Below are 24,467 nucleotides of genomic sequence, written 5' to 3'. Positions count from 1 at the left end.
GTAATTTTTTTGTCGAAACATTTTTGCGTAAAGTGCATTAAAAATTTTTTAATATTGCGAGCGTTAGAGTTAAATAACGTTGAAGTTATATATAGAATATATATGTCAAAAGTATAACGAAAAGGAAAAGTCGGATATTAAAACAGAGAGAGAGAAGAACCAGGGCGGATAGAAATTAATTGATTTTACTTTTGAAAAACATCAGAGAGCATGCCGAAAGCATATGGAGAGCATACACAAACAGTACGTATCACAGATCGTATCACGAGCGCCTCGAGATACAATCGGAAATTAAGAGATAAAAAAAAGAGAGAGAGAGAGAGAGAGCGAGAAAGAGGACAGCGCGCGAAGCGTGCTCCGAAGCGGCGACGAGTCAAGTGCGCTCGCCGAGAGCGAGCGGCCGACACGTCGTCGGCGAGGAGGCCCCGCGTCCTTGCTACAGCTCCCCTACTCCGGACTCCGGAGTTCTCTCCTCGGGAGAGAAGAGTGGGAAATCCGTCCATCCCTACCACCATCGGCCTCACCACCGGAGGGTTCTCCTCCGTCCCACCACTGCCGCCGCGCGCTATGTAAGAGCCTGCACATGTTACCCCGCGTTTCAGTCACGCAGCGGCACTCGCGAGCGTTGTTTCGCACACTGGTAGCGCGGTACCGAATCGCTTGGCGAGGGGCAGGAAGGGGCGATAAAACGCTCTTTCTCGCTCTTTCTCTCTCCACCTCTCGCGGCACGGAGGACACAGAGGGAGAGAGAGACACCCACGTAAACTACGGACACTGCGCGCACAGGTACCGCGAGTAGGGGGAGGCCCGCGGGGTGTGTGTGCGTGCGTGTGTGTGTATGTGCCGTGCGTGCGCGTGTATTGTGCGCGCGTGTGTGTGTACGTTACGTGTACGCGTGCGCGCGCGACGAGTTCCCTTTTCAGTGCCTCGCGCGGAGCCGCCGCGACCTCGTCGTCGAATCGCCACGTTCGCCGAAGGCCGAAGAGCATAGTTAATCGTCGGGTGGAGTGATACGAGGAGAGGAGGAGAGTCCGCCGCCCGTTTCCGTGCCCACTCAGCGTCCCGTATCAATCAGAGCACTCTTCCCTTTTTCCTTCATTTTATCTTTTTTTTCCACCCTCGTTTTTTTTTATATATATACTTTTGTACGTACGCGAGAACCAACCTCGGCGCAACGCGCCGTGTCGAATTACTACTCCGAGTGGGGAAAAAGTACTTGGCCGCGCCGTCCGCGATTGACCTGTCCGCACCCCCTCGTCCTCTCGGCGCGAGTGAGTTTTGCGAGAGAGAAGTGTGAGAGAGAGAGAGGGAGAGAGAGAGAGAGGAGGCAGAGAGTTCCGTTTTCTCACGCGGAACTCTCGCGCTGTGTGGATAAGTCGCGACAGGTGCGAGGAGGAATTTAAAGGGAGCGACTACGGGACGTCGTCGTCGGGATAGCGGAGAGACGTGCGACGTGTGCACCGTGGAGAAACACCACGTGAGTATCCCGAGAATTCCGGAGCGCGGATTGTTTCATGTATATAGGCTCCGACCTTCCGCGGCCTCCTCGCGCGGAATGATCTTGACACACGCGCGTGGGTGCGACGAGACGACACGTAACTATGTTGCACGCGCCGCATACCTCGCATTGCGTAATCGCGCGTTTTTTTTTTTTCGAACGACGCAACAACCGAGAAGGAAATATCCGTGAAAGTCGCGCGGAGCAAAGTCGAGCGATCTCGCGCGTGCTCGAAACGCGTTAATACTCGTTATCGCTTCGCCGCGGCGATTAATGATCGTCGGGTTTTACCGATGGACTTCGAGGCAAAGAGCGACTTCTTGCGCGCGGCTTTCTGCTTTCAATTCGCGTCGCGTATTTTTCCGATTTCGCGCAGAAGTCGCGCTCGGAACATCAGGCGTGATATATACTCGCGCCACTCGATACCTCACCGCGCTTATCTTCCCCGCTGTTGTCATCCACGAACAGATAAGCTCGCGGCCGAACTACAGGCTTACGTAAAATTACAACCGCCAGAGACCAAATTGATTGCGCAGAAGGCTGACCGAGTGACATTTCTCGCCCTCGGCGGGTGGGGCTCATCTTGTCGCAAAACTCCAGTTCAACGGGAACTTATGGAGCATCTCGAAAAATTATTTGAATGACGATAGACGGAGAGGGGGAGGGAGAGGTTGTATTATCGAGAAACCGTCCATCAATTGTTATCGCGTAGGAGACGGCCTTAGTATCGGCGCGGCGCGGCGAGTGCGCGTGATATAACGAAATCGTGTTTTCGCGGTTCCGCGATACCATTTCTTTAACGCGCTAAAAATAATTGGGAGTGGCGTATTTAGAATTCGCGCGTGTATTCGAATCGCGCGCGCGATCGGGTACCGTTCACGAATAATCGCGCTCTCGGGCGGCACGAGGAATGAGCCGCGCGGCCGTCACGCGCGACGCGGGTGCGTAAGCAGCCGCGGTCTCACGCGTGCGGCACGCCGTGACGCCGCGCCGCTCCGCGCCGCGCCGTAGCGCGCGCATGCACGCGGTCGCGTGCTGTTACGTGACGACCGCGGTGCCGCGGCAGCTCGAGTTCCGTGCCACGCCGACGACGATATATGTATAATACGTATACGTACATATATCTGCGACGTAATACACCCGCCTGCGTCGCGCTGCTGCTCGATTTTACTCCGTTCCGCGGCCGCAATTATGTAGCGCAAGAACAGGTGACGACAGTCGCGGCCTTGATACCATATCGTGTAGCCTCACGAAATGAACTCGGCTAATGGTGGACATTCATATATCCTTCCGTCCGAATATTTTTCAAAACGAATTCGGCCGCGCGATCGACTCGAGTTGCCTCGTACATCAGCAATATCCTGGAACTTTTGATGTAACGCCTATAAAAGTATTGCCACGAAAGTATATTTTGATATCTAAAATGTTCACAATACGCTTAAAAATAAAATATAGATCGAAGATAAAGGAAAATTGAAATAACATAAAATATTCTAAAACAGAAAATAGTATATTTTTAGAACGTTTGAAACTTTTATTATACATCATATAAGGGTTTCAGAAGTTATAACATTTAATAAATGTTTCGAGATTCTCGCCCTATATGTGATATAACGATTTGTCTTGGCCACATCGCTAAACATAACGCGGTCATCGCGATAACGTTGAAGAGGATATAAACTGCTGTTTTTATTTTCCGGATTAATTCTTGTCTACCGCGCGCATGTCGTAATTCTCGTGATGGTAAACGAGCTATAACCGGATAAATCCCTATATCATTCTTTCGCGTTTTAGGCGAGGTAACAAAATTCGCCTCGCGTTCATCCTATAGTTAAATATGATGTTAAATAAATTTCCTGTTATTTGTCCGTTAAACCATCTCGTGGCGAGATTACGCTCCCTGGAAAAACAAAAATGTAAAACGTGATTTTATTTATCAACATAATGCTAAATACGAGCTAACCGCTACTGTATTTCCGACTCACTCGTATCGGAAATTTCTTTCGCGCGCGAACGTGGATATAGAGTTTAGGTATCGAATAACTGGTTTGCGCGCGAGGTAACGCAAAAGAGGAGGGAGATAAATAAATCCATTTCTTCTCTCAATCCATTTAAATTCGCTTTCCCTCTCGGATTATGAGAGACAGCGAAACACACACGCACGCCCGGTCGATCGGTTTAATTCCATTAGGGCGTCGTCGCCACGCTCTCGCTCGCGCTGCACGCGGAGGCAAGACCGATTAATTTCTTCAAGGCTTAATCCGTTGAGGACAACAATCTGGAGCTAATGCCGCGTGACTCACGGCTCCTCCGCGTGCGTTCACTTTACACGAAACGCGCGGCTCATTACGGCGAGTTACGTTAAAGGTCGCGATAGACCGACGCGACGGAGAGCCGGTTTTTATAGCGTCGTGATTCGCGATAAGTGTTTGCCATCAAGATACACGTGTCGACAAACGCGGTCGGTTCGCGAGATCAGCTTATAATAACGTTGTCTCGCTTTTCGAGGAAATCACGCGATCGACTTATCGCGCGACGCGACAGTACTCTCGAATAATTTTTCGCAATGTTATTATTTTGTCACGATACAAGCGGAATGACTCACTCAATCACTCTCGACGAGGATGAAACGAGCAGTGACGTTCCGCAAAAGCGGTATTTTTTTCCTCCTCTTCCTCCGATATCGTCGTGAAATTTCTAAACAAAACGGCGCTTATAGCGAGAATGAATCGCGGGGGCTTTTGCGAGCGGATACGCAAATTTATTTGCACAGCTGGTACACATCTATCAATCGTCGCGCGGCACTCTCGCGCGTGTACCGCGTTCGCGCTCCCGCTTGCGTTGCCGGCCGCCGCGCCGCCGGAAAAAAGGCCTGATGTACCGTAAATTCCGTTCGGCTGCGCCGGGACTCCGGGCGTGCGTTGTTAAAGCATTAACGGGATAACACGTCGCTTATCGAGTAAACGCTCCGCGATGTATATGTATCCTCCTCGCGGTACGCGTACGCGCTTTTCCGGAGCCGAGCAAATTGCTCGCCCTGGCTCGACTACCGAAATCAGATTAACGTCGATTTCCCGTTCATCGATCTTCCCCCTCCCCCCTCCCCCCCCGCGTTTTCTCTTTCTCTATCCATCCATCTCTCTATCTCCCTCTCTCTATCTACTCGCCTCCCCCCCTCCCCTTCTCATCCTCTCCCGACTTCTTTCGTTTCCGTTGTAAACAACCGGGCGCACGTTCTGTGTGTGACCGTCCGTCACGGAATTAATCACAGTTTAATTGGAAAATCTCAGCGCGCAAATACCGTCGCCCGCGGTAGGCAAATACATGGGTCATCGGAATCGCGGTGGCAGTCACGTAATATGCGAACATATCGACGTCGGCCTGGACGATGCCGCTCGCGCTCGCACAGTCGAATCGATCGACCCACCACCTGAAGTGAAAACAATCCCTGGGCGCACCTTTCGGGTGATCTTTGAGCGCGTTATCGAAAACGAGCACCGCGCGCCCGATCTTTGATCTTTACTTTCTATGATGCTAAAAGCTTGTGCTAATCATGATGAAACGGTTTCAATCTCATTCGATGCCATTTAGATACACACGTCAGCCGCAATTATAATTAAATACTATAATTATACTAAACCTACACACGTAAAACGAACAAGATGATTACGTTGACGTTAATAGAGTCTGAAATAACTCGATTTCGTGATTACGATAAATTTTACTTTATTTAATGTAAGTATAAGGATGAAGATATCGCATTCACTCCGACTTCCCGGGTATAAGTAACGTTGCTGCAAGTATCAATTCGCTAACTCGGCGTGAAAGTCAAATGTCTCCAATGTGATATCATGGAAAGTCTCTTTCTCTCTCTCCCTTCCTCCCCCCTCTTTCTCTCCGTTTGAATGGCAACTTTTTCGACTCGAACGCGCGCGAGGAACACTCATCCATCACTGGTAAAATCGCTACTACTAGGCGACGTTTCCGCGTGAGAAGCGCGAAATATCCTTTTATGTGCGACGCGCGCACGCCTCTGTAACTCGCGCCGGCAGGAGCCGAGCAGGAGATTACTTCACGTTTTCCTCTCTCTCTCTCTCTCTCTCTCTCTTTCTCTCTGTCCCTCTTGGCGACGCCTTCATTAATTTCGCAGCTGCTTCGCCTAAGAATAACATTGTCGAACGAGAACGGAATACCGACTCGCGCTCCCTCAATAGAGGATCGTTAATCTTCCATTCTCGCGAGAGTCGCGCGGCTCGCGAATTCGCTTTTCCGAGTCTCCGTTATATCGGTGAAGGGGTTATCGCTGCATTCTTCCTTTTCGGATTACGACGATGCGTCGTTTGCGTCAGCAAGGGTCCCACCGATCGATTTCATGATCATCTCGCGCGACTCTGGCGAGACTTTATAACCGCTCAGTCTCTGTTTAGAATCGACATTTCATATTTATGGCTCATCGACAATCTTTTTATATGTGTGCAGGATTGTTGAAGGAGTGTTTTATTTTATTTTAATCTCTTTTTGCAGACGCACGACAAACTCGGCGTCGTAGATTCGGTGTTCGCGAAATTGCCTCATTAAATTCGTATTACTGTCTACCGCTTGTCGTCGTATGCCGTACTTGTGAATCTACATTTTCACATAATAAATATTCCAATTAGATGATTACGACGTCGCATCACAACGCAGAATAATAATTTCGAACTCAAAATGCATGTGAATCTCGATAGATGGATGTTTTTGTATGTTAATTATGATTATTATCATATCGTAAATATATTTCAACGATTATTGATATTGACGGACGAGACTCGTACCTTTATTGGGATAATAGTAACCAGAGAGACGAGAGACGACCGGCAAAGCGAATTATGAAAATTGTCGGAAATTTCTGCCAGTGTTTTCATTGTGCGCGACGTTTTACCCGCCCGGTTATTGCAGGCACGCTGCATTAAGATCCAGCGGGTTGTGACGTGAGCGAGGTTTATTGATTCGTGGAATCCAGCGCAGGAGCCCAAAAGCACACGGCTACACGGATACCTGCACACATTTTATAGGCCGTTCGTACGACCGACAATAATTTGCTTAAATTAACTTTCTCAGTATTTTGAAAATTAGATATCTTTGAGCGTCGCGTGAAAAAGAGTCGTAGAAAATAAAAATTTCTGCCCCGATGCGAGAGACATTTGGAAAATGAAACTTTGAGAATTCTTCAAGAAGTAGAAAGTTACACAACCACTCACGTGCCACATTATGTGAGTCGTGGAATTCATGATCTCGATAATAACGGAGCGATTAGGATTTAATAAAAATTCTCGGAATGCGCGGAAATCAAGCTGACGAAGTATTTGACGTCGTTGCGCGCGCGCACACAACTGTCGCAATGATCACCAGCGATATATAATGCGAACAATGCGATAGTCCGATTCGTAATATACACCCGCGTTCTGTACACAGCGCAAATCCCTTCTACCTTTGATTGCGAGCTCCTTGCACCCAACGAGGTTTCGGCAACGTCGACGTCGGCTTGCGCTCTTGACTTGAAGAGGGTCCCGGATTTTTGGAGGGTGTGGAGAAGGCTGCAGAACGCCGGCAGAGCGAAGTTAGAGAGAAGAGAGCTCGTTAAGGACCCTCTATAAGAGAAAATGACAGGGTGGCCAAACGAATCTTCCAGTTGCCCTGTGGTTAAACGTAATTTTAACCCCTCGCATCAAGGATGCTTCCTTCGGCAATTTCGCGCTCAAGCTTATATCCCCGAGATACTCTCGCACCGGCATATCTTTCGGCAGGTGCAAACGGCGAAGATTTTCAATTACTTCATCGCGTTTTCACGTAGCGCGTTGCGAGACTTCACACCGGCCGCCGTTTTCCCTTTCTCGCGATATTTATTTATCGCACGTTGTCCAATCGCGCGATTTCGCTGTCGTCATCACCTCTCTGTTATCGATCCGCTGACGCGGTGAAAGAAGCAGAGACGGCGGCAGAGACTCATCGGAATAGAAAGGGACAGCCGGTTCTCTTGGCTCCGGAGAAATGCCTCTCGAACGCAGCAGCAGCAGCCGATGATCGAGCGACCTACTACCCCGTTTTCCATGCGATTTGCGAGATCCACCAAGTTCAAAGTGGTTGGAGCAAGTCGTGCGTAGCAAGCATTATCGGCTGCCACGTTAGCCGTACATAGGCACATATTCGCGGTATATCGGAACGAAAACGAAAACGCGCGCATCACGCGAGATCCCTGCATGTATGTGTACAGCGCGGTCTAAAATTGGCTCGCCTGTGGCGCGCAAGGTTGGACAAACATGAACAGTAATTGCCACTTCAAGTATGAACGCGAATTAATTGGAAATAATCTCTATATATATGTGAGCCGTTGCTATTGGAATTTCCCGTATCGTTGTATCGCGCCCAAATCGCTCCTCTTCCGTTGGAATTTCCCTTCGTTGAAATGTATAACGATAACACGAGCGTATCAGGTGAAATTTCACGAATCGCAGCGTTATCATTTTTTTCCTCTCTCTCTCTTTCTCTCTCTTTTGCATTGCGAAACGCGAAGAATGCTAACTCATATACGCGAGCGATTCGTCACGAGTCACGGGTATAGTACGAATATCAGTCCGATAACGGAGTCGTGCGCAGCTACGACGACGATTGTTTGAACAGTTTGCGAGCGTGAGCGTGTAATGGGCGTGTAGTACGACAAGTCGCGAGTGTCTTCGAGATTAATTACGGGTCCTTGAGTCGCAGACATGCGGAGTCCTAACTATATAATTGTCGCGATCTTTTGCACGTGTCATTGCCGAGCATATTATTAAGGCGGCGAGCACTTGTTATGCTCTTATCGATCGGAATTATGATATCTAAATGCCCATAAGCGCGCCACGTTAATTGAAGTATTATCGTATGATAGAGAGAGAGAGGGAGATAGAAATTCTTCGCTGTTTTATTTTATTGTAAACGAGAGTGTCAACGACGAGCGCGATGATGAAATATTAATTTCGAAAACTGTAACACATGTAATTACGGCATGTAAGACAACTGTCACATCCTACACACGCTATGACGCTATGACGCAATAATTATATTTCTAGTTTCCCTTTGTCAAGCTCAATCGATATCGTTGCTAAAGGCTCGAGGATACGTTGCTAGAGGGTATATTGTTTTGAAAGCGCAAAAAGACGGCAACAACGCGTCTTTGTTCGCATATTGCGGCTATTCCATCCGCGTTACGCTCGAATATTCAAATAGCAATTATTCGGGCAATGACCTCCGTAATCGGCGCGTCAGCTGAAAGAGGAACGTTACCGAACGTTACGTTATGTGTCCACGTGTACGCAGCGAGCTCCTCTTATTAAAATATCTATATACCACGGACATTTCGAGTAGAATATATACTTGTTTGAATTGTGGCACTCGATGCGATTAAGTTTTCAACGTACTATTCGTATCTTATCTCCAGCTGTTTGCGTTATCTTTCGTTCGTATCTCGAAAGAATAGAAAATGGAAGGTGATTAAAGTCGTTTGCAAAATAATTCAATTTTGTTTATAATATTGCCTGAAACGGCATGATTTGTATGCTCGTTTGCACTTCTCTTTCTATCTCGTCTCTATCTTAAAGAGCATCAAATTCCATTTTTGAGAAAAAGGATCTTTATAAAAGTTTTAAAAATACTATCATTTTTCTGCAGAAGAGATTAGTTATCACCGTTACATTGTTCCTCGCGGATAATAATAACTTGGACACAAAAGAAGGGGAAATGTCGTGTGGTCGCGTATCCTCTCAGAACTAGACGGAAGTCATTAGTGAGCGGCACTTAGAAAGCCACTACAAGAGATGCGTAATCACTTTGAGTAGAGGGAGCATCTCTCCTCGGGCTGCAACATCCAGTCGACGTACAACACCTTTGCGATTGTTTCTATTCACGCGGAAATGGATTCAACCTTTTTTTATCAGTCGCTAAAATGTTGCGTTGAGTGGAACGGTATGTAGTGTAGTCTTCGGAAATAGATATCTCCTGCGGGAGGCTTAAGGCTCGCGTGTAAGAACCGATCGATGATATCAGGAAATTGGGATCGCCGGCGCGCGTGATGCTTAAGTCGTGTACATTGTCCTCCTCCGCCGTGTGTGCTCGCTCTGCCGGGGTCTATCCCTCCTCCTATCTCTCGAGTTCCGATCCAAAGCCGCGACTGCGTAATATCGGACGCCGGTGGGCGACGTTAATCGCGATAAAGCCATTATCGCGATGACCGTCGTGCGTGCACGCGCATAAAGCGCCGCGATAAACTTCCACTCGGATGAATAATTTTCACCTTGTCCGTGGTTTCAAAAATAGGTAAAGACTTTCGATGAAAGCGCCTTATTCGCGAGGAAACGCTGCGTTCCGCAAACTGCCGAGATTGGCGAGGTTACGCGAATGTGAAAGAATGAAATAGAAAGATAAATATTGTGACAAAAAAATTATGTACACATATAATTTCAGTTTGAATTAAAATTAATTATAATTCAAAATTGTGTTTCATTAGTTTGCTATTGTCATTAATTCTTCCAAAGATATTAAAAAAGGAAACAATCGTGAACCGCGAAAATACGAAGTATATAAGTCGATAATGCACGAATGTAAAGGTTTTAACGTAAATAATGCATAAATGAATTAAAATATCACAGAAGTAAAAAAATAAAAATAAATTAATATGCGATTATAGAATGTGCAGACAAACGTTTAAAATAATCAAAGATATAACAAACATTCAAATTTAATTTGTTCTTTCCTATTATGTTCCCTGTTATATCCTGTTACATGTTTAGTTTTTTACACTATTTTCTTGGTCGTTTTCCCTTGTTACTACGTTAAACACTCTCAAATTTCTACGCCAGAAGCACTCCCATGGAATCCCTCCGTGATGATACATGTCCGCCGCAGCATCCAGCTGCAAGGTAACGCAGCGCTTACTCCCGCCGGCACACATAACAATCTTAATTATATAACGAGCGTGTAATCGAGCACTTTCATTGTTGCCAACCGGCGGCCGACGCAGGAAGCGCCAGAAGCACGATTCCCCGATGAGCGACCGTTGAACCAGCCTTTATCGGCTCGCCGATACTTCCGCGACGAGCGGACCAGTCGGCCAGCCAAGCCAGCCAGATGTGTGCGATCGAAGATCAACACATTCGTGATTTTCCATCCGTCAAGCGGAAGCTCCGGCGATCCGATCCGCCGACTCCGTCGCTCGTTGTGTAACGCAGGCAAATCGTGCTGATTGCTGCGGATGGCGCGTTGAACCTTAGAATCGCACGATTATTCGCCGATAATGGGGTCAATCCGAGATGTGATCCGCGAATGATTTAAGGATGATTGCCGGGACGCTGCTTAACGCTTCGATTAGCGGGCGCGATATAAATAGATCGGGCGATGCGAGAGCGGGCAGGGTCAATGCCGATAGAAATCGAAAGGATTAATCTCTCGCACTTTCCACTGACCCCGTTCATTAATCGATAATCACGCGGCCGCATTTGAAAATCGCCTGACACCTTCGACGGAGAAATCGTGGTAAGAAAGATTCACCGATATGCGTGGTGCGCAACATGCGTTTCTTGTGCCGATGATTAAATAGAGCAGAATACAGATGCGTATATCAAAATATACAAAGATATCATGTGGGTTATCAGAATGTTATCAAAATGTGAATCTTAATTCTTAAAATTGTTGATTTTATAATCAGTGTGATTTTGCGAGAGAAATAGAAAGAGTTTGAAGAATTACAAATTGAAACGACTCGAACGATTAATTAATTTCATTATCATGCAGTCTCGCATCGTGATAGATAAGAAACGTTTATATCAGCGCGATCGTGACTTGCTCTTCAATATTTTCGGCGAACACACATCCGTCTGCGCTTGATTTTATCATGCTTTTAATTTAATAATTACATATTTCATCAACTGAAAGAAAAAGGATTTATTTATTAAATTATACGGGAAAAATAATGAAAACGTGTATATTTAATAGAGAACACACCTTTCAATTTGATGCGAGTTGTTTTAAAACGGTACCTGGAATTCTGCATAGTTTTCCATTTGGGAAAAATTTCCCCGTAACTTTTCATACGATTTTATCCCGTGTGCATTGCAGCTTTCAAAGTAGCAACATTTTACCTGCAGTATATATCGAGTTATACGCTTCGGCGTATTCGGCGCTGTATTCCTAAAGCATCGGCGATACATCAAGCGGGAAACTATATTCTCCCCGCCGGCGTATCGAACCACGCGATAATTACAGCCGAGCTCGGGGAACGGTTAATTAGAGTTACATCCATAGAATACGGCTAACGCGGTATTCCGGAATTATCTCTTCTGGAATTATCGAAATTATCGATATACAGAGTGTGTCTGCCTCGAAATATCGTTAAACGTGAGCGCGGGCAGCTCATAGCGACCTTTCTACAAGTTCTACAACATCTCTCGCGCGTAACACATATATACTGTGCAACAATTAATAAATAAATAATAATGAAGATATCTGTTGAGAGCGAAGGCGGAGGATCGTATCTCGCAATTTCGACGATCGTGGTCGATAAACTCGGCCGCTTTAATTATACCGAAATGTATTTTCGGGGGTATTAGTCATTCGCCGGCGATTTAATAATTTCGTTCTAAATCCGTCGCGCGTTTTCGCCATTACCGCGTCTTATACGCGTTCGCGTCACCCGCGCGAATTATGCGCAGAAAGCGGAGACAAAACGCGCCAAAAGCAACAGAATACACTTCCCGGGTTTTTATATAGAAACCGTTAAATCTTATCTTGCAATAATTCCGTGACAAACGGCGTCGCGCCATTGTCGCATCGAGGCAGTCACCCGTTATGGATCTATGAGAGATACGGGAGTGGATTATCTCGGTCAACGGGGGGGAATTTTTACGAGCGACGTGCGTCATCTTTTTTTCCTTCCTCTGCGACTTCTCCTCGCCTGCGGAGGGAGGGGACTTCCACTTCGGATAGGCTTCGCCGCGGGCTGTCCTCGGACGTGAAGGAACTTTCCACGTGGTCAACGGAATTAATTCGCGACTAAAGCTAAGCTCCGGCCTCGCTCTTTCTCCATGTGATCCAATTACGACGAAACGGGATTAGGTCGAGACACGTGGAGATTCGCATTCCCTACGTTCTCCGCACGTTTTCCCCGACAACGTCGTCATGCGATTAATCCGCCATTATTCTCCCGTGCTCTCGTCTCTCTACTTCAGCCTCGTCTCGAATCGTCGCCGTTTTCAAAATCGCCGAGCGCGAAAGTGACGTGCGCGCGTCACACGGCGTTGGCCGTATAAAAATGTTCACGTCCGCAAACAGTTCTGTGACGCAAACGAGGGGGAGAGGAGGGGGAGAGAAACGGGGGGTAAGAGGTGATAAAAGGGATTGCTCTTAGAAGCGACGAGATTGCGCAGACGACTATCCGCCATTCGCGAGCCGCTGCCGCCGTCGGAGCCGCAATTGCGGAAGTCGCTCTTTCTCTGAATGGCACCGAGAGCGAAAGGTGTTCTTCTTTCCTCGATGCCTTCGCCTCGTCCTCTTATACTCTTCTCTCTCGCTCTTTCTCTCTCTTTCTATTCATTCTTTTCTCTCAAATAGAGATTCTCGGGCGTCTATCAAGGGCTCCTTGCACGAGCGCCGGGTATATCCGGCGACCTCGGGCTGAGAATCTCGATTGCCCGTCTTCTCTTGGCTTCTATCCTCCAACCCCTGCGACGTCGCGGGGTGGAAAGGATGGAGCTCAATCCGAGATGGAGAGGAAAAGAATTAAGGGAAGAGGAAAAGAAAGGCAAAAACCGCAAAAAAGTTTTCACGACTTTCGGGCCGGTGACCCTCCGAAGAAGCGAGGTTTGGGCTCGGGTTGCGGTACTCGCTTTTACCAAGTTTTTCCACCTTCTTTCTCTTTATTACAAGGATTTTATTTCTCAAAGTATATATATGTATATTTATGTGTAATGTACTTATTGTTCATTTTCAAAAGAATTTAATGTTTCGGAACAAACATTGGAAATTTTTTCCCTGGAGATAAGTTATACAGTCAATTACTTAAACGCACATGTTACCAATCATGCGTGAGATATACTAAAAAATACTTTCGATATGTTTTACCAGCTTGTCTCTAGTCGAATATAATTATTTAATGGAAAATATGAATTATATTTAGTATAAACACTACAGGGACGGAGGCAATTTGCATTTCACGCGCAACGGCGCATGAATCGCGATGAGATATTTCGACGGGGCAAGATAGCGGAAATGGGTTTTCCAACTTTCTTATCGAGAAACATTTCGTTGCACCCGCGGCCCCGCAGCTCGTTTCTCGCGGCCGGCTTTACTCGGCGCATCTGCATCGCGTACCCGCATTTTTTTCCCCCTACTCTCCGGCCTCTTCCTGTACTTGACTCGGTGGCAAGTTTCCACCGGTGGGCTCTCAGCCAGAGGCGGCGGATATGTAGGTTAAAGTTAGCGGCGGTCTCCACTTCCAGCAGTAGTATACATAACGGCGAGACGGGGGTGGTTGTAGGTATTGATCCCGCGGCAGGGTTGCCGGAAGGTTCTCAGGTTAAAAATATACGGCCTTGCGGCTCCCGTGCCTGACCAAGTGCCTCGCGAAGTGCCCGTAATTTCCGCCACCTTGATTTTCCCGCGATATTTCTCGGTCCGCAATGTTTATCCGGAGTTTGTCGAGTTTGACCTTTGGAAAAACAATCGCGTCACGTATTGTTTCCTATTTTTCCCCCGTCTTCCTCCGTTTCTATCGACTGAGAGTTTTTTTACCACATCTCCGGGCTTTGGAGTAAATTATAATTTTAAATTAACAAAATATAAAAATAGGACGGATCCAATTTTACGAAATTTTCATCGGCTGCGGTTATGCTGATTTTATTATCGTCCGTGCATGAAATTATCCACGAGTCTCGGCGAGATCGATTCGTGACAGGTGTCAAAGTGTCAAAGGGATTTTTCTCAGCCGGTCTCCCTTTCCCCTCACGCGGGAGTGCAATCGAGCCCGGGAGGGTGCCGGCGCCCTTTGTATTTACGCCGGACTGAATGGAGGTCGCGTGGCAGAAGAGGTGCCGGTATGTGGGCCGGAGATAAAGCGTCCTTCGGCGAACGAAGTCAATGGAGCGCGGGGGGGTTCCCCGGTACAGTCCGAAGTGATCCTCGATATTCTCGACGTGTGCGCGCGCGAGACGCGGTAGGGCAACGTCGACACGCGATCGCGCCGAGACAAAGAAGCGGCGTACTCCAGCTAATTATCCCGCTACTCGCTCGCAATGCGAGCGGCCGTTTGATCGCGGTCGGACGCCGATCGATGTACTCGAGCGAGGGTACCCACGCGACACGTGAAATGTGACGTGTCGCAGCGCGACAAAGACGATGCGAACAAGGTGATTCCCGACGTCATCTCTACCCGTCTCGACGCGGATTAAGACACGGATGATAGAATAACAATTGCTCGTTATACATATGTGCTAAACATAGGATACAATCGAACGAAGGAACACTATACCTTGTAATCGAAGAAGAAACTCAATTTTTAGTCAAGAAGATAAATGTATCTTCAAAAATGTTTCCTTAAGATATTAAAGCTAAATGATTTTATCAAATATTTTTACATAGGGATTATATCTGTCATCATGTAGAAAAATATATATTGGAATTATTACTTATTGATTCGACTTATCTAGAAGATAACAGATTTAATCACACGAGAAATAACACAAAATCCTAGAAATATGATATGTGAAGTCTTTCAGTGATAGATCTTTAAGAAATATAAGTGTGTGATATACATATATGTATTATATATATGTATATATATATTTATTGAAAATTTATTTTTTATTAATAATACATCTTTTTAAATTATATCTTCTTTTCTTCGGGTCTATAAATAGACTAGTAATTATATATTTTTTAAAAATAATTAGTAAATTATTGATAATATTATTAACAATAAGGAATAAGTAAACGATATTTAAACAATTCCGTTCAAATAAGGTCCGCTTGTTTCGTCTTATATACAAATTGTACCAAGCAGGAAAACGAATTAACCGTGACAATAATTTTCCAAGTTATGCACCTGATTCGGAAGCGCACACCTGATTCCAAATGCCTGAGTCAATTATAGTAACACGAAGCGGTCTCCGAATACAGAATTCAGCGGGGTGGATTAAATCCGTCAGTGCGCGCGCTCGGCTCGTGTATATATATTCGCTTAATCGATCCCCGAAGAAACAGCCGGGAGAGAGAGGGCGAGAGAGAGAGAGGGAGAGAGAGAGAGAAAGCACGAGGGAGAGCTGATTTAATTACGCCGGCCTGTGCAAATTGGGTCAAGACGACGCCCCGCCGCCCGTCGACGTCCCGGGGCGTCGCCGCCCGTCCCGGGGACGACGCCTGTATCCTTCGGATCGGATAAGAAGCATCGTTGACGTCGATGAGGCTTTAAGCGAGCGCGCGCGAGCCGAGAAAGGTCCGAAGTCGAGCTAGGATAAATATACGGAGTGTACGCACGGCGTCGTAATCAATTTGTCGTACCTGTTTGAGGATTACATCCGCGGCCTATAATCAGAAAAGGAAGGAGAGAGGCACGCGTTCTTACCGCGGCGATTACTCCACTCCGACGACGAGACGGGAGGAAACCGTGCGGAATCACGTTGTGTAACCCCGTCCGCCCGGGTTATACAACGAATCGACCGTCGAGTCACGTGCGCGCGTCATAGCATTTATCGCTGCAGTCGAGATGGTTAAAAGTCCCGCCGGAAGAAATCTGCGTTCATTTCGCGGATCTCCGACGACGGAACTTTCGTCTGCAGACAGATCCCGTCAACGAAATGGCGCTGTCTTCAATCAAAAATGTCGTTTCGATCGAGTAAAAAAAAAAGAAAGTAAAAAAAAATTGAGAAAGAAATCGAACAAACGAGTTAGAATTATTTACTCGTTCATTCACAGCTTGGGAATTATCTGTTTGGCGAGAATCGAGCTCGAAGAAGTTCAAAACGTACTCTCGGCGTTTTCTCGAAGCCATATTTAATACAGTTATATTTTTATCGGAACGTTTTTAAATAACAAGGAATCCCTTTTGTAGGATCGAGAAACCCTTGGACGCGAATTCCTCACTTTACGCGTGCAATCTCTGACATTCCTCTCGGGCACGTGTCCGGGCCCGGCTCGCGTGACACTCGACTGATCTCGTTTTCCACGCCTGGCGTAGGGGCAAGGTAGATTACTTGACGTAGTAGCTCGGACAGATTTTGCGCATAATCCATGCACACATCGGCGTTCGCGACGTGCAGCTGCTATATATATGTGTATAACTCTTTTCCCTGTTGCCGCATTCGTAATAAACTTGAATACAATCTCTCGCGCAGTCTATATACGTACAATGAAAAATGAATCGGAGAGAGATTTTCACGACGGTTCTAAAGGGAACTCGGTCACCGGTGTGGCGCGAGCTCTATTCCGCAAATTATACGGGAATAAAACACTCCGCGAAATCTTCGGAAGCGTTTTCCTCATAACGCTTATTTATTGGACGTCTTATTTATCGAGAATGCACGGACTTTTCCATCCAACAGCCATTATGGATCGTCCTACTCCACTCTGGGGGACGATTCTTATTGAACTTTATTGTGCGGGTTATAATAAACCGCGTCTCGTCCCCTCCTCGGACGCTACCCCTCGTTCTCCTCTTCCACCTCTGCCCCTCCCCCCTCCCTCCTGCCTCTCCTGCCCCTGTCTTCCTGCCGCTCGTCGCTCTTTCTCGAGCGCGGTGCCAGGCGGACCGACAGATCAATACGACACAGTCTCTGCAGACACAGGCGCTGCTGCTCCAGATAACAAGGCGAGAACGCGCGGACCTGCCCTATAAGCCTCCATTTAAATAGCGCCCCAAATACGTGTAGGTAAGCCCCTGCCCCTCCCAAGGAGCCGAAGATGCCGAGCCCCCTCCTAAGAGATCCCATTGGGTACCCGGACCTGGGCCAAACTGGCACTATATTATTCTTTTTGGCCTATCGCCATTGTATTCTTTTGGAGCTAACCTTTTCAGAAACATCTGTTTTAAATGGCAAACGAAGCGACAGATTAACTTTCATTTGAATATTAAATTGTATAAGAACATTTAATTTAAAAAATTGAAGTAGAAAAAATTGAAAGAATATTTATATGTTTAACAAATAATGTTTGTATTTAAAGATATTACGAGGGAAATGGAGTTGCACATTTTTAAGATAAAATATACATCGCTGTATTTCTGTAGCGGTAAAGCTATTCCAGCCGCTTATGACGAAAGTACGAAGCAGAGTTTATGTTTCAGAAAGGTTTTAGACGAGACTTTGAAAAGTCTGTGCCTGTCGTTCCCAAAAATCGCTTTCAAAATGAACAATTCGTTCGTAAAATTTATTCATTTCTACAAGGAACACGATTCAATTAAACGCCGCGCCGTTGTCACGCGACAATTAAAAAAAATAAAATACAGTCCCATTGCACGCATGAGTGCGCGAAGCTTTATGAATCGCTCGAGTGCGGGAGAGCAGATTTTATAGCTCTTGCGCTATCAAATCGAATGGCGCCGTATCGCCGATCGACCTTATTGCACGCAAAACGACACTTGTAACGCAACGAGACAACGACGTAACGACTTGTCGTTTATATTGTCGTGCTCGCGCGCGTGCGGGATTAAAATTAAAAAGTTCCGACAATAAACTGTATGACGACGGTGTTTCACATTTATCGTAAGACCGAGATAGTTTGCCATAAGCATCGAAAACGATGCCCCAGCAACGTACGTCATGAAACTTCCGTCATGTTCACCGTCAATATTTGCTTTACTACTCCGATCGATCGATAAGAACAATCGTAATACGCAGTAACATCAAGAGACAAGCGTTTGATTAAACAGTTGGATATACGCGAGGAGCACCACCGCGGAGAATGCGCTAATATTGACGCAAGTTTTTCGGAGTCAGATCAGAGAATTACAAGACGCGAGATATTCAAATTCTGAAAGCTATTATTATCATTACGTCTAAAATAGTTCCAGGAAGTATGAAATAATAAGCCGGCAGAACAGTTGTGTGATCATTCCAGAATTGATACTTCCGTTCTATAGTGTAATGAACCGAAAAGAAATTGATAAGTTATAAATTGACGGATGGATGTAGTGTGACAGCTAGCGAAGACGAACACACACATATCGGCGACAATCGGGTTCGTGAAAGGAACGCGAGAGGACATTTTTTTTCCATTTTCAGGGGAATGAAATGGCGATTTCTACGTCGGGATTTTCCATCGACCGAATTGTGACACTCGCGCGGAATTAATTTCGAGGCGAGCGCGGCGAGTGTGCGTTCGAGCGCGGCGCTTGTACGACGAAAATTTACGGCCGGCGACGACGACGCATGCGGAAGTAAACCGAGCGCGTCTCTGCCCGCCGATAATTTCGTCGTCTGTGGGGAACGTCTGAATCGAGTGAAGGAACTTAATGGCAAAGACGCAGCCGAGGCCGAAAGGAGGGGAGGAAGGCGGGGTGAGGGGGAGGAGAGAAGAAAGAGCCAAGAAGCCCATTATCCGCGAAAATACGGCCGGTTGTCAGCCTCAGAAACTCGCCGGAGAGCGACGATCGGGCGGCGCGATTCGCGGATTATATCATTCTTTTCCGTCGTGGCGCCTTTTAAGAGAAGAAACTGCATCGCCGTTTAGGGATTTTATGACCAATTTGTTCGACGACCGCGCGCGCGGGACGATCTATGGCCCCTATGGATCTACGGCGGGCCTCCCCCGCTTAGTTGCACGCTAAAATTCACGTATCTGTTATCTCTCGCGTTATTACGGCGCGACTCTCCAAGTATCTTCCTACGTTCCAGATAATCCATGTAGGCAGTCTGTTGATTTTGCGATAAAACGAAAATATCTCGCAACGAAATATCACGCAACTGTCAGCGCGTGGCGTCAGTCGCCGAGAGCGACTTCCAACACGTTTTTTTTTCTTCATCTTCTTTTTTTATCCTTCTTCATAAAACCCGCTGCGAAAGATTACGACGTATCGTTGATTGTATCGTCGTTTTTTTTGCCGTTGCTAGATACACGTGTGGAGGAAAGCGCGGGCTTATCGTACGTGCCTGGAGAATGAAACTTGGGGAAATACCAGGTGAGATACTTTTCATTGTTCGCGGTCGATGTAAAAACTATCGGAAGACCGTAATAATGATAAATGTGCGATCAATCGTATTTAATACGAGAAAAAATGCTATACGCGCGTCTAATGTTACAAAAAGTATACGATTAGATCTAATAAACGGCGAGTCACGAATGAGAGAAAATTTTTTACGTACATCTAAAATTGGAAAATTATTAGTAATTATAATGAGCATTTGTTATGTTTTGGTTACGTCATAAAAAAAATGTGCGTCGTCATTACGCAACGAAAGTTTAAAAAGTATTAGAGGATTCGATAAGGATTGCGGTAACCAATTATCTCTTCTTCTATTTTTTTTTTGTATCGGCTTATCTTGGAATTTCCGTTCTCGAGGAAATGATTACTTCAGCGCTTATGTTAAGTGATATCCGACAACCGCATATAATCCGATTGGCGTGTAAAGTAATTTCCAGTAAATCCCTCAATGGTATAATACATAAATGTTTTTCCAAGAAAGAGAAATATTTCTCTTAGGTTTTCATGGTTACGTATTTGATGAAAGCATAATTTTTTTTACGCGAATGCTCAGAAGCGTATCTACAAATCCGTTAAACATTAAAATGTTTTACAAACGTTTGAAGTTATCTAAATTGTTTCCCACATTTCTACGTAACTTTTAAAATCAAAAGAATTATTCTCAGTTTCTAATGGCATACGTACACGTAACGATTAATAAAATTTAGCTCCTTTCAAATTATCGTAAATGTATATTGTAAATATATTTTGTTATAATTTATTTATATAATTTATTTATATAAATAAATAATTTACATAATATTTTAAGACATTTCGTTTCTGAATCGTTCGATCTTCATCACGTAGAGACAACGACGTACATTTAAATTTACTTCGTTCCTCGCCCGCAACAAAGAAATCCTCGAAAGGTCTTCGGTGAAAGAATTTCTCCTCTCCAGGATTATAGAATGAGTTCTCTGTACATGAAGTTGTTTAGTATCACAATCTAAATGTCAGTAGAGAGCCTCTGCTTTTCCTCAAGTCCGCCGATAATTGCGAGAAACAATCGTATATAGTGGGGAATCCCACGACTATCGGCCGTACACGGATATACGCGCGACTGTGTTCATGGAACACTGAAAGCGCGAAAACATCAAACTGTTTTTCTCTCTCATCTCCGTCCAGTATTTTTATCCTGATACGCTAGAGCAAACGCCGACAGGATTTCCTCGAGCAGCTTGGGCCACGGATGAATGAAGAATTTCTCTCACTGATTTCGTCGTTTACGATGCTAAACTGCCTTTCTTCTGATTTTTACGCATATTAGCGCTTTTTAGTGTCTCCAGATACTACGATTTTACACTTTCACTATAGTCGTCGTTTACAATGCTGACTTTTGCCCGATCGATCACGTTTCGACAGCCGATGGAAATAATCGCAAAATATATTATTGTCCGAAAATACATTCGCGTGATTATTATATATGAGCAGCAACGCTGAATCGAATGAGATAATGATTTGGGAATTAATCGCTTACAGATTGGCGAGAGAAAAAAAAAAGAGATTTGCGATAATTATTGTGCAATTTCATGCAAGATTACATCGAGCATTATGTACAGCGTACAATTTTAACTCTGTTAACAAATTATACATTTAATCAATAATAATCTCAATGAAGTTAACATTTCTCATAAACTCACGGTTTCATATTTGACTGCTTTACTCACGATTACTGATTTGTTATTTTCGATGATTATACATTGTCGTTATTGTAATTACTCTGTGTGTAATATCTATTTTTATCTTATATTTTTCACTTCTTTCCCCTCTATTGTGCTCATATACGTATCTTGATTACACTGAAGGATCGTTTTCTCATTAATGAAAATAATAATAATAATCTCGCATAAAATCCGCGTAAATTCCAATCGCTGGGCTGGAATATCACGTTTGTTATTGCAGACGGATAGAATGTACTTTTTAAATATCGAAGGTACAACACGGAGGGCCTCCGCCGTATATGTAAATTATATCCGCTCGAATATGGTATCCAATGCAAAATGTAATCGCGATATTATATCCGGCCGGACGAGCATATTGTGGTGCCGCTCACTTCGTTGCCTTCGTTGTCGAATGCATAATTAATATATTCAGATATTCCATTGCCGGTTAATTTACTTTAATAAGCTGACGTTATGAAAAATGAGGATCCCGATGAGAGCACGCGTATAGCGTTACTCTTGAGATTAGCCGTCACGTCTGTGTTCATTGTGTATTACGTACGGAACTGTTAAAAATAGAGTGAAATTATCAAAGATTAACGTCACACAAATATATACGAAAAGAACAATTTTACTAGCTATAGATCTGAAAATAATTCTTATTGAACCATCAAAATAATTTGGTTAAAAATTCAAACTGATTGCTAGAATCAAAAACGTTTTACAGTAATACTTATATATCGTTTTTGAGTTTTCAGAAAAATGATTTTGATGGTCCAACAACATTATTTTTAAATTAAAATTTTTAGACCTTCCAGCAAAATCATTCTTTCCACGTGTATGAATTAATTAGTTTTCACAACTAAAGGCAAAATAAAACAAAAACAAATATTTGAACTTGTTGCGTCGGCTACGTAACCACGATAATAACTTAACACACATATATAGAAGCATCCTAATGACTTTCAAGAAACATTTTCCTAAATACTACGCATAAGTGGAATAACTACCTCCTAACACTTATTCTGAATAGAGCAAGTCACCACCGAGGGAAGCGAGTTGCGCGTTTTTTCTCGCGGGATCCACCAAGTACACACATAACTATTTCATAAAAACTTCGAGAATAGCCGGTGCGTCCGACAAAAAGCGCCGTTTTCGGAGCCGCGAATGTTCGTGCGGTTTCCATTGCGAAAAGCGGAAGGAAGAAACGTGGGCGAGGTGGTGATCGATCGTCGGTGGCCGCCTCCGCCCTCCGCCCCCCTTCTGGATAGGAGGAAGGGATGAAAAGGAGAGAGAGGTGTTTCTGCAGGGGAGGCGAGAGAGCGCGAGTAGTAGCTAGTAGCGGGAAAGAGAAAAGGGATTCGACATCGGCGATATCTCACTGATATCCGACCACGTTTCACGATCTGGATTTGCGACGGCACTGCACGAACCGAACGCCACCGCCGCGGAGCTGGACCAGCCCGCACCCAGCTCCGATTACTTTCGAGATTTCAAGATTGGAAAAGAGATAGAGAATCTCTCGTCTCGTCGAGCAGAGCGTAATTCTTGATGACAGCAAGGTTCCACGTCACTTTCTCTATATATAATATACAATATATACTTGAAACTGTTTGATTTGATATAGTTATAGTATGAGTTATTAATGCAACGATAATAGCATTGCGATTATAATAAAAATATTAAAAATGGTCTAAAGCTACTGCCAATTCATTTCTATTGGGATACATCGCGAATACACGTGCCAGCTGTTTTCTTTTCAAAGAAAACATAGGAATGTAATGCAATATTTACACGACGTTGGAAAGAATCGGTGCTTGCAAGACAGATTCCTCTTTGGGAATTTTCTTCAAAAGGATACAGAGTTCCCTCCTATGAGGAAATATATATTGAAGGAGAGGAAAACGAGGAACTACGTGGCGAGGAAGTGGATTTTGAAGTCGCCGATATTTCAACGATAGCGCCGGATCGAGATTTGCGATGGACACGAGCCAACGATCTCGGGGGGTTTTGCACTAACTCGGATTACTTCCATCGAAACATTGAGATCGCCGTACGAAACTGCGGAATAAACGCGAAAGTCTTTATCGTATCTTCTTCAAGCCATCTCGATCGGGAGATACGGTTATGTCCGTCTGAAAGTTGTCTGTACAAAAAAATTAATACACCTGACGACGCACCGCTCGATCAGATGAATTTTATCCGGAGATCCTGGGGTCCCCCGTTTTATTGTCCGTCTTGGGGATCGCGCGAGCGCTGGAATCGCGAGAAGAAGGCGACCGGGGAAGGAGAATGGCGGGAAGAAAAATAAAACGCCTCGAAGAGACATAGACCGATCGATACTTCTTCATGCAACGGACGCACCCTGCACCCAACGACGACGACGGCAACGACGACGACGTAGCGACGGTGGTGCTCGGCTGCAAATGCGATCTTCTCTCGCGAGTGTCTCCGTGTACTCGCGCGGGAAGCTTTACATTGAAATTCCACGGGGCTAGATCGGAGCGCATTAATAAAATGTACCGCGAAAAGCTCACGGAGAAAACGAAGAGCGGCGCTCACGTCTACGCGTCCGCATAAAATATTCACAATTACACGAGCAGCTTATTTTTTTCTTCGGGGGGGGGTAATCTCGCGCGTAATCTAGTTTTGCTTACTCGATGTCGAACATCTTTTATCCGCTTACTGTTACAAACGAGGGTTGTCGCGTCTTTTAAACGAATCTTTCAATTTTTTTCCAATCCAAACGTTTTTTCACTCTTTTGCACAATCGCTGTAAATTATGAGAACACAGGCGGTCAATAGTATGTCCGGCATTACGTAAATACCGGCCGAATTTCCTCGCGGAGGGTCTCTAATTGGCCGAACTGCTTGATTGCGAAACGTTTCTATTCGAGGCCGAGAGAAATCTGCGATTGCGGTTTACGTGGCGCGCGCCGGTACCTTTATAAACTATAACTAGTCCGCAGCATATTTCCAAGCCCAAGGTTAGAGCCCGGGTTGGCCGGCATTTCAGTCTAAGAATTTCTGGTATTTCCTACTGGCAATACGCGCGCATAACCCGGAAGGG

The 24,467-nt window shown here is 45.3% G+C and overlaps 1 protein-coding gene across 2 annotated transcripts in view; it reads left to right on the top strand.

Annotated features, from left to right (window-relative positions):
- Positions 1 to 606: 606 nt before the first annotated feature.
- The window catches only part of LOC105453095 (protein Tob1-like), a 37,413-nt gene continuing 13,552 nt past the window's right edge, over positions 607 to 24,467 (top strand). Inside the window, exon 1 of one of the 2 annotated variants that reach the window (XM_011694800.1) lies at positions 607 to 1,477. The gene's annotated coding sequence lies outside the window, so the exon portion shown is untranslated. Of the gene's footprint in view, positions 1,478 to 19,630; positions 19,674 to 24,467 lie in introns of those variants that run through there. The other variant, XM_011694801.1, reaches the window with a different exon arrangement.

This window comes from Wasmannia auropunctata, unplaced genomic scaffold (assembly GCF_000956235.1).
Source record: "Wasmannia auropunctata unplaced genomic scaffold, wasmannia.A_1.0 LD336005.1, whole genome shotgun sequence".
Taxonomy (NCBI): Eukaryota; Metazoa; Arthropoda; class Insecta; order Hymenoptera; family Formicidae; genus Wasmannia; species Wasmannia auropunctata.
Note: the sequence above shows the minus strand (reverse complement) of the source record. Positions and strands in the feature narration are given on the sequence as shown.